Source organism: Artibeus jamaicensis, unplaced genomic scaffold, assembly GCF_021234435.1.
Source record: "Artibeus jamaicensis isolate MK-2021 breed Jamaican fruit bat unplaced genomic scaffold, CSHL_Jam_final contig_685, whole genome shotgun sequence".
NCBI lineage: Eukaryota > Metazoa > Chordata > Mammalia > Chiroptera > Phyllostomidae > Artibeus > Artibeus jamaicensis.
This window is the reverse complement of record NW_026521924.1, coordinates 6,777,531-6,790,379: the sequence shown is the minus strand read 5'-3', so window position 1 is coordinate 6,790,379 and position 12,849 is coordinate 6,777,531. Positions and strand designations below refer to the sequence as shown.

The 12,849-nt window shown below is 39.4% G+C and overlaps 1 protein-coding gene across 2 annotated transcripts in view; it reads left to right on the top strand.

The window, feature by feature from the left end:
- The first annotated feature begins 9,521 nt into the window (after window positions 1-9,521).
- SNAP25 (synaptosome associated protein 25) overlaps window positions 9,522-12,849 on the top strand; it is a 79,154-nt gene continuing 75,826 nt past the window's right edge. Inside the window, exon 1 of one of the 2 annotated variants that reach the window (XM_037136452.2) lies at window positions 9,522-9,671. The gene's annotated coding sequence lies outside the window, so the exon portion shown is untranslated. The remainder of the gene's footprint in view (window positions 9,672-12,849) is intronic. The other variant, XM_037136451.2, reaches the window with a different exon arrangement.

Here is a 12,849-nt window from a genome sequence, read left to right as displayed (position 1 = left end):
GGTATATTTTCCTATACAGTTATAGGAAAAATTAATAAAATCATGCAATTTAGTTTTTATTCTTTCCCAAAAAGACCATCTTTAAATATTTCAGTTTTAAGTTCTTTTTGGTGTTTATAATCTTAATTTTAAATGATATACTTCTATCTCTTGATTTACCAACTGTCGATAATATGTATTAACTCTCTTTTAAAGATTAGAACATGATCGAATTGACTCTTTTTTCCTTATTTGAAGACTCAAACTTTGTTATAAATATTAATTTTTGGTTTTCTGTTGGTTAATTTTATAATTTATGTATAATTTTATGTGTAATTGTATAATTAAACTTTATTTTTTATTCTATTGACTTTATGCTAATTCTCTTAACCCTTTACCATGTAAAATGAGTAAATTGGGGCTTGTACATTAAATAACACCTCTTCACTTTGTATCCTTCTTAGCCCCCCTTTTTTACTAGCACAGTACAACAGTTCTACCACCACTTTTAAATGTTAGGCCTCATAATATTTAGATTCAGTTAGGTGAAGGGCACTATTTTTTGTGCTTGATCTATAGCTTGATTATAAACTTTAAAAATCAATAGCATTTATAGCACTATGATTACATAAGTACTATTCACTGAAGAATGAGGTAATGAATTCTTATATATTCCTATGGCACTAAATCTTCACACAAATAAAATAATAGGAAAAGAACATTTGGAATACTTTCTTTGAGCTCCATCAAAAATTGCTCAAAATTGTGTCATATTTGAATCAAAAATGAATGGGATAGCTTCTGGTTTTTTTTCTGGCATTTATTAACCTTTTTTTATTGCTGTTAAAAGGTGTTCATTTTATTGTTAGTTTAATACTAGGATCATTTACCTTTTAAATAACACTATTTGTTAAATTATCTAATTTGAACTGATTTATTTTTATACTTGCTTCCCAGCTTTGATTTTAGAAAAGAAATCCTACACTAGTTCTAATATTTACTAAATTCCTTTTCTTCTCACACTTTTGTGAGTTATTGTTTTTGCTGAGATATGGTCCTCAGAAAATGCTTTTATTTGCAGACAGAGTACATAGAAAGTAAACTTCCTGAGTCTGTGTATGTTTGGAAATGTCTTTATTTTGTCCTTTATTATTTATTAACATGTTGGCTCACTACTAACTTGTAGACTAAAATTATTTTTCTTCCAGCATTTGAAGACTATTTCATTGACCTCTACCATCTAGATTTGCTGATGAGAAGTCTGATGTTGGTGTGATTCATGTTTCTTTGTAAACAACCATCCTTTTTTCCTCTACAGAGGCTCTTAAAATCTTCCCCAAGGAAAATGGGAAATGATTAAAAAGAAGCATATCTATTGTGTGGTACTAACTCACCCATGAAAAATACTTAACTCATTATATTAATGGCTGAGTGATTATTTAACAGTAAGTCCTGGTATTAAAAAGATGAGGAGAATAAAAGGAGATGACATAAGGAAGCTTGATTATCATTGACTGTAATAGGATTTAAATGATAGTCTATTTTATAATTCAAGAATTAGCAATGTCTGCATATTATTTAGAAACAAAAAGAATTTACTCACAAGAAAGGCTAATGTCATTGAAAATTTTTGTCTTTTGGAATAAGATATAGATAAATATATATATACAAACATATGACCTCAAGATGAGAAAAAAAGTTCTATGAAGAAAAATAATTCAGGATAAGAGACTAAAGAAATTGGAGGTTAGTTGGTTTAGCTAGTTTAGATTGTCAGAGAAGCCTCCTTTGAAAAAGTGGCATTTGAGGAAGTGAGACTTGAGAATTCTAGAATACAGTGTTTCAGGTAAAGGCAATAAATATGCAAAAATCCTGAGGGGGGAGTGAGCTTGATTATACAATGAACAAGAGACCAAAGTGATTGTAATGAAGATAAGTAAGTGCTGAGAAATGAGTTTGGAGAGGTGGCCAGGAGTCTGATCTTATAGGTGTAGACAAGGATTTCCAAGTGTTATAGGATCCATTAAACATTTTTGAGAAAGAGTTGTCTTTTAAAAGTATTATTGTGGCAGCTATGTGGCAAAATAGGGAACAGGAGACACATTCAGAGGCTACTGTTATAGCCCAAGTAAGACATGACAGTTGCTAAAAATAAGGTAGGATCTGTGGAAAGTTAAAAAGTGGACTTTCTGTGTCATCTGTAGACTTATAAGTGTATTGAAAGTAGAGCAATATTTGCTCATGGGTTAGATGCACTTGTGAAAAGATCAGTGAAATAAGATAAAATTTTCATCCTGAGCAAAGAGCTGCAATTTACTAATATAGGTAACACTGGGAAGAAGAGCCATTTTGGAGTTAAAAGTCGTAAGTTTTACTTAGTACATGATAGCTTACATGTCCATATTTGCTTTATATTTAAGTGCAGATGTTGAATATATATACAAGCTGGAGTTCAGGAGATAAATCAGGGCTGAATATGTAAATATTAGAATATTAATATAGATGGTATTTAAAGTTCTAGAATTAGATAAAATCACCAAGAAATGAGAGTATAGAGATTCAGAGAAGCCTGAAAAATAGAATAAAATTAAGATGCTTCTGAGTGGTGGTTTAGTAACAGGGACAATTAGTGATGTTATTAATTATAAATCTAAGAAGAGGAGTAGAGGAAATCAATGAAATTGCTTTTGATCCTTCAGATGAGAGTATTAGTAAGAAGCTAGAAATATGACTCAGAAGCTCATGAGAGAAGATGGTACTGGGAATACACGATTAACAGTCATACATATATAAATGATGGTTGAACTCAAGAACATGAATCAAGTTTTTTTTAAGTCAACATGTAAAGAGACGAATGGGACATTGGGTTCTCTTGACGTACCATAGTCAGTACATAGAAAGTCAATCACAATTCTTACATATTAATTGAAATTTATTTATTTTTTAAAGATTTTATTTATTTTTAAATTAAAAAATTTTTAGAGCGGATGGGAAGGAGAAAGAAGAAGAGAAACATCAATGTGTGGTTGCCCTTGCATGCCTTCTACTGGGGATCTGGCCTACAACCCAGGCATGTACACTGACTGGGAATCAAACCCGTGACCCTTTGGTTCACAGGCCAGCACTCAATCCACTGAGCTACACCAGCCATGGATACATTTGAAATTTAAAATAATAATTACTTTTATACATACCTCAGAAGATTATGAGAATAAAATGAGATCATGTGTGACAGTGCTTTAGAATTTGTACAGAACTGTGTAATTGTGATCTGTCCAATATTCTTCTCTTTAGCTTAAGAGTACAGAAGTTTTCATGATGGAGAGTCAGGACATGTTCCACGGACATATGGTGCTCCCAGAGGGCTTGTGTGGAGCTCAGGGAAATGTCCAGTTTAACCTGCTGAGCACTACAATTTTTCTGCTTCAACCCATCTGCTATGGAAAATGAGAAGCCAACAAAGCAGAAAGAGAAAGAGAGGTGAGGACACCTGATAGAGCAGTTTAAGAAATAAAATGATTGGTACAAAGTATCAGGTAAATCTAGAGGTTAAGAAAGATGGAAACTCATTGGATATGATGAAGAGAGCACTGATGCTATCTACTGAGATATTAGAATGTGCCTTGCTCAGTCTGGTTCCTGTTAGTTGGCAGAACTGCACTGCCCTTCATGGTCAACACTAATAGAATGGTCCTGAGCTTCCTTGCTCTTTTCCCAGCCAAAATCCTGAATTATTCACCTCAACCCATCTCAGCCTGATTTTCACTGCCAGAGTTGTTGGCCTTTAATATCAATTTCTACTTAAGACTTCATATCATCCCCTCAAAACCAGTGGTCAACATTACTGTTCTCTTATGACTCTTTCAAGTATTTTTGAGTGCAACTGATGACCCAATTCTTATGCTTCTTACTAGGTACTGATCTCTGAATTTCCTCTTTGATTATACTCAGCACTCTTCCTTTGAATAGGTTGCATCCATTTATTCCAGGTAATCATATTGCCATACTAGATCCTTCTCTTGCAATTCACCCCAACCAAACCTTGCCATCAGTGTTCCATAAACTCATCCCATTGGCAAATGGACCTCTAAAGCTGTTGGTGCAAAACGGCATACACAAACCACAGTATGAAGTCTGTCCAGACAAAGTCCAGCCATTGTTAATATAATGAGAATGGTTTGAGCGACGTCGATGTAAACTGGCAACCAATGAGAGTGAACTGGAATGTGCATGGGTGAACAATGACGACTTCACTGTACCCGTCTGAGGATGGTAGACAGCATTGAGTGAACAGTGTATTGTGTGGCCATCACATTCAAAATGACTGAATGAATAGAGCAATAAATCTGCATCAAATTTTGTGTTAGACTTGAACATTCCTCTTCGGAAGCTATTTGGATAATTCAGAAAGCCACGGCTATGGGCATCTGGTGATTGGCAGCTTCATCATAACGATGTGCCTGCTCATATATCACATCTCATGCAGAGATTTTTGGCAAAACATCAAATCACCCAAGTGCCTCAGCCTCTTCTACAGCCCAGATTTGGTGCCCTGTGACTTCCGGCTTTTCACAAAACTGAAATCACCTTTGAAGGAGAAGAGATTTCAGATCCTCGATGTGATTCAGGAAAGTCGATGGTGATTGGGAGAACTGTGTGAGGTCCCAAGGTGACTACTTTGAAGGGAACTGAGGCATTATTGTCCTATGTACAATGTTTCTTGTATCTTGTATCTACTTTAATAAATGTCTCTGGTGTTCATATTATGGGCTAGATACTTTATGGACAGACCTTGTATGTTGAAGCTGAGAGGTTAACTATAAAGGGAGGGTAAGATAGTTAATTTTATGTCAAGTTGACTGCCCCAGGTGCCCAGATATTTGGTCAAACATTATTCTGGATGTTTCTGTAAGAGTGTTTTTGAATGAGATTAATATTAAATCAGTAAACTGAGTAAAGCAGATTGCTTTCCCTAATGTAGCAGTCCTCCTTCAGTTAGTTAGCTAAAGGCCTGAATAGAACAAAAAGGCTGATTCTCCACGGAGCAAGAGAAAATCACTCTTGCCCAACAACACTTAAACTGGGACACAGGCTTTTTCCTTCAGATTCAAACTTAACAACTGCTCTCCCTGGGTCTTGAGCCTACTGGCCTCTGGACTGAACTATACCACCATCAGCTCATCTGATCTTCAGCTTGCCAACTCACCCTAATCACACAACCTAATTCCTTATAATAAATCTCTTTGCATATATATGGAGAAAGGAGGGGGAGAGAATGTGTATGCGTGTAGTGCATACACCAACACCCATTATACTGGTTCTGTTTTTCTAGAGAACCCTAACTAAGATAGAGGGGATGAATCTGAATGGGCTGGAAGAATCTTACTAAAGAATAGTGATTATGAACTTTGACACTGGGGTTCAAATTCCAGCTATACCATATATTAGCCGTGCCTTCAGTCAGGTTATTTAACCTCTCTAATTCTCAATTCTCTCTTCTGTTTTACCTAAATCCCCCTATATTCCAGTGACAAGTATATATATGGCAGGTGTTAAATATTGAATAAATAAATTAATACAGATGAAGAAACCAAAGGTCCAGAGCCATTAAATGATACATATCTAGTTAGTAGCTAATAAAAAAAATTAACCCTCCATACTAAAGCAAGTACCTGTTATTACTTGGAGAAACTTACAATTCTCATCAAATTGATATAGTTATTTTACTTAACCAATACTTCATAATGCCAGACATGATGATTCAAAGTACTTCACAATTGCTTTGTGAGTTGGTTACAATTATTCTCAGAGATAACTGAGGTGCAGAGAGGATACAGAGCTAATAATATTCTTTAAAGACTTATTGAAGGAATACTATGATCCCTTACAAAGAGCCCTTTTGAGGTTTGCTAATTTAGGTACTATTTTCTCCTTCTCTCTATCCCTAATTCTCACAGGTTTCTTCCTCCCTTCTTGACCACAGGCCTGTTTCAGAATCAAGGAGGTCCTAAGATGTATTCATGTACAGAAGAGAAACTATAATTTCAACACATTAAGGAACAGGAATGTGGATGTGCCCAGCCTCTGACTGCTGAATGCCCTTCTCCTTCCTTCCTGCAATGCTGTTCTTCATAAAATACAAAGTGTTGTTTAAAATTCCGGGTGTGTAGTCTTATTTTTTTCCTCAATGTAGCAAGCCAGAAACTGAAACCAATGTTCCTCGTTCTTTTTCTACCTCTCGTGAGAGGCTTCAGGGAACAGGGACAGCCTGGGCAGTTTAGATCTAAAGCAGTTAAGCTTTTGACTGGCACTATTAGGTCATTATCTATAAATGGGGTGGGGGTTCCTGTAAAAGATGAAAGAACTATAAAGAGAAAATGACAAAAAAAGTCATGTGGAAAGCAAACCAAGGAATCAGAACAATTGATCTGTCAAATTTTATATTCTTGTGTTTAAGACTTGTGCCTTCACAGTGTTTTGAAATATTGTCACAGGATACCAGTCATGTCCCAAAGGAAGACCTTGGAGAGGGGGGTTCTGAGCTGGGCTCTTTCTAAACTACTTGCAAATTGACTTTTGAGAAATCATATATTTCATAAAAGCTTTTATTATTATTCTTTGTGAAGTTCTAATTATCGATTCAGTCACGAATCTTGCACATTACCTGGGAGATACAAGCTAAATATCTTGTATCTAGAGCTATAATATTTTGGTGTATGGTATATCAAAAAAAGCTTTCAAATGCTGAATTAGTATAGTGCAAATCTCCATCCAGCAGAACTGGTAATTTTCTCATTACTCATCAGATGAGTTCCTAAGCATTAGTTACTCTACATGTTGGTTCTTTGTAGAAATAACTCACAGGAAGCTAAATCATTTCGGAGTAAATTTTTCATTACTTTCCTTCTCTATGGGATTTAGGGGTTTATAGACCCTGACTAACATGAATCTGCTGGTTCCCTACTGGCAAGGATGACTATGATTTTTTTAAACAAACATTGAGAAAACCAGATGTGAAAAATCTTATTATCATATTAAAAATATATTTAGGGCTATCTGGTCATTCTTAGTAGACTTATATATACCCAATGCTTATGTTTCTCAAATTAGCCTGCTACCTTTCCTAGAACAAAATAAAGAACCTCTCAAAGAGCATTATTTTTAACACAAGCACAGGAGAATGAAAAATGCTGCTGCCATCATGAGATAATCTTTAAGGGCCTATAGTATTTTCTGTGATGCTTTAAATAAGCCTAGTTCCTCTTACCTGCAGTTTTTAAAAATGTCAGTGTGGAGGATCAGCAGTTGAAAACTCACAATTCCAAGCCATCTTCCCCTGTGACTGCCACATAGCTTTTGCCCGCAGGATGAGAATACATCACTGACATAGTTACTTTTTTACTTTTTAAGAAAATTCTGGAAAATCCCCCACCTCCTCCATTCCTTCACAAAATTTTCTACTAAATGACTTTCAATATGAGGGCCATGAAAATGTTTTGTTTCTCCCCACAGCAGGTTTACTCACCTGAAGCCTCTGCATGCTAAAAAAGTGGCACATTTTAGAAAAAAATCCTGATGGTAAAGGATGTTGACTGACATTGCATTCGGGGCCACTTCTCCCAGTCCATTCCACTTTGCTTTACAATGAAAGTAAGAGCCATAACTAGGAGTTTTATTGGCAAATAAGTGTCTAAGGACCTTGCAGATTTTGTTCTTTATGTATAAGACTCCTAAATGTTTAATAAATATTTAAGCAAATGAATTTCAGCAACATGGCTTGTTTTAGGAATCCAGCTTTAATAAAAATTCAAACACTACTTAATTATTATTGAAAACATTAATACTCAAAATATCCTTTGAGTCAGGGAATCTTGAAAAATAATGACTTGTACTTACATATTCAATTAAAGGCATTCTATATTAAATTCTTATAGTTTGTTGGCTCTAGTCCCTCCTCCTCCCCCTTTACAACTCCGCTTTTCCTGGGATTCATTCTAGTTGTCTCTCTCTGCCTTCCCCACCCTCTTTCCCTCTCCTGCTTCTCTCTGTTTTACCCCCCTAGAGAGGGGTCTATTATAGTGTGCAAACCTAAGCTGATTCTCGGGCCGGCGAGCCACGTGTGTGTGGTGGGAGTGTGTGTTGGGGGGTGGGAAAGGAAGGGGTGCGTCGTTTTCCTGGACCGGAGACAAGGATTTTCCGTGGCCTACGAGGGCCCATCAAGTTTCTACACTGCAAGGCACGACTCCTAAGCCACGTCCTTTCCGGAAAAGTACAAACAGTTCCTCAGCCGAGGTTCCCCCACCTCCCACGCGCTTCCCAGCTCTCCCTCCCCTCGGAGAACCCCGCGACAGCCTCCCAAACACCGGTGAAACATCCGAAAGGCTGCTAGCGCGGAACATTTGCATACCCGCCCCCCCCCCCAAGGCACAGCAAAGAAGGGCAACTCGGATTATTGCTTTATGATTATTTCTAATCTGTGCTATGACCACACAGGTAGCCTTTCTTGCCCTTGCGCTGTTTTGAGTATCAGAGGGCTCCCAAGCCAGCCTCAACTAGTACCCAGGTTTACGACTGAAGGAACCACCAGAATTTCGTAGCTTCCCAGGGACCCAGACCGTGCAGCCCCCCGCCCAGGTCTGGACGGTTTTATGCGGTGGGTACGCGTCTCTGTGGACCAGTCACAAGAAACTCAGCAGGAAAACCCAGGCTCTGATTGCAAATTCACCGGAAAGCAGCGTCATCTATTTTGCCTTCAGCAAACAAGTCTCAACTCGTAAGCCCCGAACTCCAGCAAACCCACGCTGTTCGGGTTGACCGCCCTTCCCTCCGCCTTCCCGGGACTTCGCTCAGCGACTCTGCTCTGACGTCCGTTCCAGTAACGCGTGCGAGTCCCTTTCCCCACTGACCACGTTAATGCCAACTCCAAGCCCTCAGCGCTGCTCTGATAAAAGGAAGAAATCACTCATAAAAATAGCAACCCACGTAGCCTGTCCATATATGGAGCTGGTGAGGGTTGACAGGGATGCCCCTTCAGGCCCTTTTCTTTAGAAAAAAAAAAAAAAAGAAATTGTAGTTGAAATCGGCGCACCCCCAACCTCCGTTTTCTACTCCTCCTCTACCTAGCCCCCCCCCCGCTGTGATTCAACCAAGGAGTCAACTCACCAGGGGAAATTTTTAAAATATATAATCGCAAATATGTAATATACATGTATATACATAACATATATACACACACATACATGCATAACACATATCAAAACAATATCCGTAAACCACTCGCGAGTTAAAAGTGTTTGTCCGAGACCGGGTGTTAAAACGGGAGTTATAACAATTGTCCGTTCCGGTGTTTATAAAAGGCTCAAATACAGAGGTTAGCAGCAAAGCGTACAGAGCGCTGAGTCAAGCGCCCGGCACCTCGCGGCTCCTCTCCTCCCACCCGCAGCCTCTCCCCTCCCTCCGCGCTCCCCCTGCCCTCCCCCCACACACTCCCCCCGCCCCTCCCGGAGGTGGCTATTAAAAGCTGCTGACGTCAAAAGGGACGGCCATCTTTGATGAGGGCAGAGCTCAGGTTGCATTGAAGACGAAACCTTAGGGAGGTCAGGCGCTGTCTTTCCTTCCCTGCCTGCTCGGCGGCTCCTCCACACTTGCGACCTGCAGGGGCCGGACCAACACCACTCTCCGGAGAAGTCAAGGTAAGGAGCCCGCTCCCCAGGTCGTGGAGCTGGCTGGACTGCAGCGTACCGAGAGGGGAGCACAGCTGGGCACACCGAGTGAACTTGGGCAAATGCAAATATTCGTGCACCTAGGGTGCGGTATTCCGTGTGTGCGCGTTGGCTGGACTCCCGCCTGGGGGTTTATAAAGTGTTTTCGAGGTGAACTGCTTGGGGAAGGATGAATGGGGACGCTGCAGATGCAGCGATTGGGAGGAAACGCAAGGATACGTACTGAATTAATAACTTACTCTTTTGAAACAGTAGTGGGATCCTCTCTTCCATTTTGCGATGCAGGCTTCACAGATGCTTCGGCTGCTCTTTTTTCTCAGTAGATCAAAATAAACAAACCCTGTCGTTCTGACCCTGTCATTTTGGCTGTTGACGTTAGAGCGCTATTACCCAGGGAAGAACTGGGGGAAGGCAGGGTGTGGGAGCTGGAGAGGCGAACAGAGAAGCGGGAGTTCCCGCCGCGGGCAGGCTGAGCTGCAGTAGCGACAGCAGCTTCCATGACCCATGGACTTGATTTATGCCGACTGCTCCTCGTCCACTGAGGGCTGGCGGGAGGCGGGCGGGTCGTGCTGGGTGGGAGGGCTCTGGGGAGAGCTGGCGAGGGTGGGCTCGCCTTGGGGACTGCGGCGACCGCACTCAGCACCCTGGACAGCAATAGCGAGGGACGGCGCTGGCGCCCTCGACCTTTCAGCACCGCGGACAGTAGTCCGGCCGCAGTATTGCATCTGCAGCAGAGATGCTCAGCCAGGGCTAGATGTTCCAGGGCTGCAGGCCAAACTGCCTCTCTGAGACCTGGGTTTTACAGAGACCCCTAATGAAGCAGATATAGCAGGTTAAAAAAGATAGGAAAGAAAAAATAAATCCTGCCCGCAGGGACTACTTTGCAGGCAATTATCTGCTCTCATCCCCTCAGCTCCTGGGGAAGAAATTTTATGTGTTTGCCCTCTTCCCCCACTTTTAGGTAGGAAATAAACACATTTAAAAAACAATTTCTTCTCTTACCCTTCAGTTATGTATCAAGGGTTTTGTTTTTGTTTTTATCAAAGAGTAGATCTGTCTGTACATCTTGAGTGGTTATGAATGAAGTATATAGAAAGATGCCGGTACGATCTATTTATGGGAGAGATATATCTCCATATATATATTTGTATTTGATAACAATATAGGGCTAGTTGAACTAAGCAGAATCAACTTTAAGAATGAATCCCTCTTCCTCTTCCTTCTCCCCATCCTTTTACTTAGACATGAAGCCAATAACGCAGCCAAAAAAAATTCTCTAAGAAATATTACAAGTCCTACAGAGTATAGATTTAACCTCTTTGGCTAAAGAGGTTAAATATATACTTGGTTTCAGAGTGAGTGAAAGTATTTCTCATGGACATTAGTTATCTCAGGTGATAGTTTCTGATTGTGATAACATTAAGACTGGCTTTCCTAGGGAGAATCCAACTGTGTCCTTCGGGGTTATGTGGTGAAATGACCATAGTATTAGACTGAAATTGGACTCTGACCTAAAGATCTACTGCAATTTCTATTACAGCACTGCGGGATTTTGCTGAGGTGATGATAAGTAGTTTAACCATTTTTTACTCTGAGGCTTGGAGCCTCTGAGTGAACACAAATTATCAAAGGGGTATTTCCAGCTGTTTGCTATAGAAAAAAAATCTGTATTAAAAGACCAGGAGCAAAATTGGACTATCTGAGTAGTTGTTAAGTAAGAGTAACAGTGTATTATGTAAGGATACATACGACGCATTAAAAAAATGCTACCATGAGATCCCCTGAAAAGCCTCAAAATAAGGTCTTGGATTGTGTTTAGTTAGCTATAACTCCAATCATTTATGTACTACAGATGCCAAAATTCCCTGTCCACATACAAAAGATGCTTTTTCTCAGCTCCTAGTTTTTTTATTTTTATGGATAATCATGTAGTTCCATGTAAATATATATTAATTTGTTATTGTATATGGATGTAAAATTATTATTCAACAGTATTTAACAGCATGGAATAGTTTTATAACTCTTCAATATTCAGATAAAATGAACAACTGTATTTTAGCGATGGGAGGATGGGAGCAAAATGGGTAGGAGTTATCAAAAGGCTTTGACTTTATGCTGCATGTCCAGACAGCTCTCTGCGTAGTTGCGTCAAATGAAAAATCCTAGCGCTACCAGAATTACGTGCTTGGACATTAGTAATTACTGCTGGGTTTGTTTTCTAGTGGAGGACTGGGGTGGGGGTGGTGCGGAGGTAGAAGACTGCAGTGAAGCTGGCAAAGGGCACAGATCTGGGAGGAAGTGGCGATGTGCACAATTATGGAGCTAATTCTAGAATAGCTGCTTACTGAGAAATTAAAAAACATAATTGAAGCATGAATTTAACACTTACATTATTGATAAGCTTCGGGGGGAAATTGAGAGATTTCCTGTTTTAAGTTTTAGATTTTAAAAATTCAGGGCAATACATAGAAAAAAGGCAGGGGCAGATGGACTTAGGGATGAGCCAGGAAACATTCACACATATCTTCCAATGGTACCTGCCTACTTGTTCATTGGCATTTTCTGCATTACCACCTTGGCATTCAGAATACAAAACAATCATCTCCTTAACCTATCCATAGTAAAAATCTCTCAAGAATTCACAATTTTATTTTTGCATTGTTAAACATGCACAACTACACATGCACAAACACAATACAAACTGTTCCTTAATTAACTTGTCTTAAGACATTCCTAAGCTCTGGGAGTTAACCCTGAAGTGATGGTTATCAACCAGGCGATTGATGTCTCTGCCAGTAGTACTTCTTCCTATAGCAACTCGCTTTGACATAACACGTAGGTTTTGATGATGAGTAGAAATGAGAAATAATTTGAGAAATAAGTTGAGAGAAGAAACATGAAGGATAAAATAGATGAATCTGCTTTTTAGATGATGTACTGTGAATATTTTTCCCATAGTATGAAGTTGCTTTACAATGCTATAAAGATAAAGAAATTGGCATTTACAGCCTCAGTGGTAGATGTGTTTCTGCAGTGTCATCCCTTGTCAGCAGGGACCAACCTGATAGGAAGATACTGATCAAGCAGTGAGCACCAGATACAAACATGAACCCCCTGGAGGATATAAAGTCCCATATTTATGTGGTCT